Source organism: Morone saxatilis, unplaced genomic scaffold (genome assembly GCF_004916995.1).
Source record: "Morone saxatilis isolate NCDOM2014 unplaced genomic scaffold, NCSU_SB_2.0 Contig8, whole genome shotgun sequence".
Lineage (NCBI taxonomy): Eukaryota > Metazoa > Chordata > Actinopteri > Moronidae > Morone > Morone saxatilis.
In genome coordinates this window covers 13,877,275-13,884,532 of record NW_023340257.1, presented here as the reverse complement: position 1 = coordinate 13,884,532, position 7,258 = coordinate 13,877,275, and the positions used below count along the sequence as shown (strand labels likewise).

Genomic DNA, 7,258 nt, shown 5'->3' with positions numbered 1-7,258 from the left:
CACACGCTACAGAATGACGATCTGGTTTGTCTACTTTCGTCTCTCCGGGAGGTTAATCAAAGGAATCACAGTGTTTCTCATAAGTTACGCCCACATGACTTATTTGCATGGTCTAATGGATTTGTTTTTTTGCACACATTGCAATTTCCTGCTCTTTGTACAGGACATGGAAAACAAATGTATCACTTTGTGGTTCCTGTCAGGCGTGTTCAGGAGCTTTTATTTTGGGATTAAACATCTATAGATGCCATGCTAATTCATGAATTTGTCCAATGTGTGTTGCTCACTTTGACAACAACCTGCGATTGCATCTTATTTTTCCCCGCTGCTGCATCAAGTGCCCATATAGTTGTGAACTAGTGTCAGTGATAGGCCTTTCAATAATCATCATTTTATCTTTATCACCTTATTGCTCCTGGTTGCCTACCTTATCTAACCCTTCTAAACACATGGAAACACACAATGTATGCAGGCCCCTCACTCTAAAGTTAATTTTTAATAATCTTTTATATATATATATATATACTGCGAGTTTGTCTGTTACTGTCTCATAGATAGTACGGTCGTGTGACTAATTCCTCTGACTCTTCAATACATTGGATGTCCATCACACCTGGTGGATCATGGCTGGATTTCTGTGGAGGTATAGGAATTACATTGTGATAGTCCTAACACCTCTTTTAATCCTGCCTCTGCCACTGATCATCCTGACCCCAGTAAGAAGGTTTTTTTTTTTTTTGTGTAGTTTGTTTTATTTTGGTAATTGAATACATTTTAATTTACACAACTCAAATTAACATGTAAATAAATAAATGAAAATAAAGCAAGTCATAGAAAGAAGAAAATTTATATATTTATTTGTGTTTTTCTGTCATAGGAAATATCTGCATGGCTTATTGTCAAGGGAATATCAGCCTTGTCATCAATAACTTAGTTATATTAATGTGTATTGCATTAAGAACAATTGTATAAGCCATGCATTTTGCTACTACTACTACTACTACAGTGTAATTATTGGAGTAAGCTGTGCAAAGGCCATCATGCGCTGACAGTAGATGTGATAAAACTTGTAAATGCATGATACATAAGGAAAAAGGTAGGAGAGATTGTCTTGATGTTAGAGCATGACATTGGAGAAAGGTGTTATTTGATTAGGGCATGAAGATTTGTTTTTGTGGAGATATGTTGAGAAGTTAATGAGGCAAATAAGGGCTGATTCTGCTGTCCATGAGTGTCGTAATGAAAGTGACTGAAAGTGTGAGGAGAGAGAAGTGTAGAGGCTTATTAGGAATCTCAGTATTTACTGACTTGACAGTTCAATTCACTGGGGAGGTTGTATTGTTGTATTATTACTATTTAACTTAGAAAATAATTATACTTGGTGTTTTGAGTCAAATGGGAATCTATTTCTTATCATGTTTTTCCAAATTAATTTCTTCAATCCACAAAGTATGTTTGAGAATTTCAACTGTACTGCATCCAGATCTGCAGACACATTTTGTGAAACCACTGCAACAAAACGAAAGGGGCAACTTCTGATAATAAAAGAGGATCAAAGACATTAGTCTGGAGAGACACTCATTGCTTTACATTGTCTTTTTAGCTGCAGCATGTCCAGAAAAGGCCTCTGTCAGTGACCCTTTGTACTGTGTAATCTTAAGCTATAATAAATTGAAGAGTGGGCTCATGTTCAGGAAGACCACAATCTATCTGAGATAAGCATTTTATGGTTCTTTGATTGTTCTTGATCAGCTGTTTGCTTTTTGTACTGCATAATAATACACTGTGTTTGCAAACACAAATAACATTAATAAATAATAATACACTTCCCATGTATAGCACTCAACAGAGTTCATGGATGTATGAGACATGCAGCAAAAAAAGAAATGACACAGGGAAGTATGTATCATGTTTTTTCTTTATTCTTGAACTTTTGTCAAGTTATATTGGTGTTCACCCTTAATTACAAGCCATTATACGGACATCAGCTATAATTAGACAGTAGTTATGACAAAAGGTCCCAGAGATCCCAGCCAGCTAAGCAGACCGAAGCAGTAGAGTTAACTTTGTGCTTGTAAGAAATGTATTATGTAAATAAATAAATGACTGCCTGCAAATGTTTCAACCGTGAAAGGAAAAACCATTTCTAGTTAAAAACGCATTTATTCAAGATGATTTCCACAGTTATAATGGTACTATACTGAACTATAGCACTGTAGGTTAGCCCAGGTATAGAACCATTTATGTGTAATGTTAAGCAACACAGTCCTTTTCTGTCATTACAGGAGGCAAAATGTGGCTTTATAATAATCCTCATGGCACTGTACTGCTGTGCAGAGTGTATCCCTCTGGCTGTGGCCGCCCTGCTGTCCCTCATTCTCTACCCCATGATAGGCAATCAGGCGAGGTATTTCTAACCACGTACTGCCTACACACATTGTAATCAGCCATTTCTTGGTCTTTTGCCTCTTTCCCAGGATCAAGGAGTGGATTTCCTTTTTCTTTCCTTATCCAGGTTTGTATCCAGTACCTGAAAGATTCCAACATGCCCTTTATTGGTGGGCTGCTGGTGGCCATCGCTGTCGAGCACCGGAACCTGCACAGGATGATCGCCCTTCAAGTTCTGCTTATTGTGGGGGTCAAGCCATCTCTGTAAGAAACGTTATTCTTTACATGCATACACATACATGCATATACATACATACAGCAGCTACATTATTAATTAAGTATGTGGATACCCCCCCGCCCGGTAACCTTTGTGTGTTTTGGATCTAGGGGTGTTTTTATTGAAAGCCCTCATAATGAGACACAAATGTGGGTGTAATGTTTAAGTGTTCACATACTTTTGGCCGTTTTATTTGTCACTCAAATCCCTTTACACGCTTTGTCCAACCTTCTATCTAATCATTTGTCTCGGGCCCTCTCCAGCCTGATGAGCGGTTTCATGAGCACCAATGCCTTCCTGTCCATGTGGATCAGTAACACGGCCTCCACAGCCATGATGCTGCCCATCACCAACACTGAGCTGCAGCAGCTGTGAGAGACAGAGGCCAGAGCTGAAGAGAGGGATTATAGCCTGAGCACCACACACCGCACAGGAGGGTCAGCAAAACCAGACATTCGAGATGGGTGACAACAAAGAAAGCAGTGACAGGAAGCTCAAACCAAAGGACAGCAGCATCAACGTGTGTGTGTGTGTGTGTGTGTCTTTTTGTTAACCTTTTTAGTGTTGTTGTTTTACTGTTTTGTTGTTTACTTGGTGTTTTGCAGATAAAGATGATGAGAGCAAACATATGAAGGAAAATAATGTTACTTCAAGTAGGTTTTTTTCAACTTGGTCTTTGACATAACAGCCTGATTTAGAAAAGAATAACAAAAGGTCAAATAGAAGTAGAGAAGCAAAAGTTCAGATGTTGATGTTCAAAGGCTGAGCAGCGCCGACTGAGGACAAGTGTTTGTTACACTGCCAGCATCGGCGGTATGGCAACTCTCACTGGAGCCACACCTAATGTCATCCTGAAAGGCCAGATTGATGAGTACGACTTGTAGACACGAATAAACACACACACAAGGCAAGTTTCCTGGATGCAGATCCATCTTCTGGTTCTGGGCAGTGCAGTGGTTCTGCATAAACGAGCACAAAACGTTGGGCAGGATGAGCTTTGCTGAGGGCTGTGTGCTGGTTATCTTCACATTGCTGGTTCTTATGTGGTTTATCAGGGAGCCTGGGTTCATAACCGGCAAAGACAAACCGTGAGTACATAAACTGTTACGCAGCTTCTCAGTGAAAAAGTAAAGAAGTGAAGAACAGTTTATCAGGGAATGGCCCAGTCTAGGAGGAGAATAAGGAAGGGTCTGCTATTAAGGCTGTATCAATGTAGCCAGTCTGTAGCCTTTTGAATGGTCCAGTATTATCAGATGTTTGAATTGATGACCCTACCTTGTAATCCTCTGTCTAGTCCGGGCTTTATTCAGGAGGTTAATTCAGCTAATGCAGTAGAAATTAAATATGTTTTCTCATCAGGTATGCCACAGATGGCACCGTGGCCATATTAATGTCAACCCACTTCTTCTGCATCCCGTCCAATTTGCCGAGATGCTGTGGGAAGTCCAAGGAAGGTAGGTCAGCTAGCATGTTTCTGATCATTTTGTCTGTGCAGCAGGTGCATCGGTATACATGTTTTATCATAAATCGCCTTTGATCAAATTTTGAGATCCAGCGGCATTGATAAATTGTGATAAAATAAAAATACACAAATTAGCACATTTTAAGAGGAATAAGACTATATAGGTTGAAGCAAGAAGGCAGGAACTTGATTTATTTTTGTTTTTTCTATTTGTTCTGTTTGTGCACAGCAGCACAAATGGGAAGTTGCACTGTTGCACCGCATTTTATGTTTGCAGCGTGTTAGTCTGTCACACAAAGATACAGTCAACAACTTTTACTACCTTGAGAACCTCGTCTCGCTGATTCAGTGTTTTCTAAAAAACTTTATCCTAACTCCTTCCTGAGTTGTAGCCTGATAGCACCAAGGTCAAGCCTGTACAACAGTTCATGCTGTGCTGTTCCTTAGACAAATTACTTTTGTACCAATGAGTATTTTCTTCTCCGGTAACTTAAGTGAAGCGTGTCTTGTTCCTGCCTATAAGCGACAAGGTCTTAGCGACTCCTCATAAAGTGGAAAAGCAATGTGTTTTGTACACAGAAGAGTGACACAATGATTAACACACTTGGTAGGATGCAGACTTTGAGGTGCCAAAGTCCTTTTCTCATCTTGGAAAAGAGAGAAAATAGCTTAAAAGTATGAATCCAGTTACAACATCACATTTTTACGATGATTTTGATGGTTTACCTGTTTATCACATTTCCTTTAATCTTTACAAAAGTAAAGCGCGTTTATGGTCACAGCTTCTTATCTGTAGACAATAAAAGCTATGCTTTTCTACAGTTAGGTAAGCTATATCCTTACTTATGACTGTCATATAGATTTAAGCTTTTCTCCTTTCTAATAGGGGCCCCTGCTGAAGCCCTTTCACCTCTGCTTACTTGGGACATTGTCCATGAAAAGATGCCTTGGAACATCCTTTTGCTTCTTGGAGGAGGTTTTGCATTGGCCCATGGAATCCTCTGTGTGCTGGTGGTTTCACCGAATGCTCCAGCAACACTGCCACTACCACTCTATTTCTGCCAATACTGGCCTCCGTGGTGAGACAGAAGATAATACTGTTTATATTTTTTACATTTCTATTTGTGTATGGGTTGAACATGTTGGTAGTCTCACCAGTGTAGTGGTTTCCCCCTATTTCCAGTCTTTATGCTAAGCTAACATAATCACCCCTGATTGTAGACTCATACCTAACCCAGAAATATGAGAGTTGCACTGATCTTCTTGTCTAACTTGGCAAGAAAAAGCGACTAACCGTGTTTCCCAAAATGTGAAATGTGATTCTTGAGAAATAGGGCTGCACTTTAAAATTTTAAATTAAAATCCTGGCTGCCAGGATTTAAAATCTATTTCATGGTCTTTCAGTCTGATGGTATGTTATCTATGAAAGCATGTAAAAATCAAATGTTTATAACTTGTTATTGCTTGAGGTCACACAGAGTTGCTCTCTGTAGCCACTGGTTAATCCTTTTCAAAAAGATTCCCCACTATGGGGCCCTGACAGATTTAAACTTGCCTGTTTAGCATGTGTGTGACGGTCCTTTTAATTTCTTTTATCCAGGCCACCGCCATCAAAATACACCCGCTGTACGTCATGCTCCCCTGCACCATCTCTTCCTCGCTGGCTTTCATGCTGCCTGTAGCCACTCCACCCAACACCATCGCCTTCTCCTATGGCAACCTTAAAGTCATGGACATGGTAAGACCTTTCAGTAAAGACCCTATAAGTGAGTATGCCCACAGTGTTTTGGGTAAAGGCTCACATCCAGTTTTTAGATAAGCAGCTTATATTAATCCTTATATCTGATCATTATTATCTGTTTGCACACAAGCAATATCCTGAATAATAATAACAGAATATTACTGAGCTTGGGCAGACTGAGCAGCAAATATAATGTCAATGTTGTCAATATTATTAGATTGTTATAAGGACAACCCTGATAAGGCGTTGAGTGCTGACACAGCTTTCAATATCATTGAACATGCTGACTGGAAACACTTGAGCACCTTTTGTTGAGGGGTTGAGTGATCTGAGTTCAGTTCATTATGATAACTCATCTTCTGGACAGTCAAGCACATCAGAGCTTAATGCTTTTAGAGTCAACGGTATCATTTATTTCATAGATTAACAGTTTTTACCTACAAGAAATGTGATACTTTGATACTGTGAGTTCTTATTGCGTCTATAATAAACAGTGTTATGGTATCCTAATGTAATAAACTAAAGTTTAACAGACATTCAAAAACAATAATTATTTTGTTTGATGTATCATCATATACTAATTAATTACCAGAGGTGGGACCAAGTCATCATTTTGCATCAAGTAAGTCTCAAATCTTTCCACTCAAGTACTACATTTTCAGTTTTAAGTGGTAAACGAGTCATAATGTGCTCCTCGACAAATGTAATGGCATTTTAACAACAGAATGAACAAAACAAAATTGTCTATGGTATAACTTTTTCTAACTGGCGCTCAGTAACGTAACATTAGTTCTTCAAGGTTCCCTGCTGCAACCTGATTGTTTCAAACAAAGGAGATCTAGGGAATAAAATATCGACTTGCTGGGAATGAATAGCGTTACTTGATTCAGGAAATTAATTGATTTGTGGAACACTTCTTAAATAGCATACTTTTAAATGTTTGGGTTTCGTTGAAGTCTTAAAGTGAAGTTACTGATGTTAAAATCCAAGTTGAGTCTTTTTTGATTTTGTCGAGTTGAAAGTCATCAAATTTGTGATACCTCTTACTATTTTGGGCAGGTATGACAAGTTCTTGGCCTTTCCTGGCTTTATACATGTAGACTGGAGAGTCTTTACGCAATAGGCCACAATAATCATCCCTATTTTCTCAACTGTAGTTACTCATTTGTGTTGTATATATTCAGCTTCCAGGAAAATAAATATTTGGAGTAGAGATGCTACCCGGTCATGGGTTTACTGTAGTTTTTGACTGTTAAATTTAATGATGGCCTCAAATCTCATTGCCATCCATAGGATTAGGACCACTGGGTCCCTAATTGATTTAAAGAGAGCCAAGAGGATAGAAGGCAAATCCCTTCAAGGGGTCACTGTAGGAGAAAGACGAATTGAA

At 39.0% G+C, this 7,258-nt stretch overlaps 1 pseudogene; it reads left to right on the top strand.

The window, feature by feature from the left end:
• Nucleotides 1-623: 623 nt before the first annotated feature.
• LOC118342028 lies at nt 624-6,933 on the top strand (annotated as a pseudogene).
• Nucleotides 6,934-7,258: the final 325 nt, after the last annotated feature.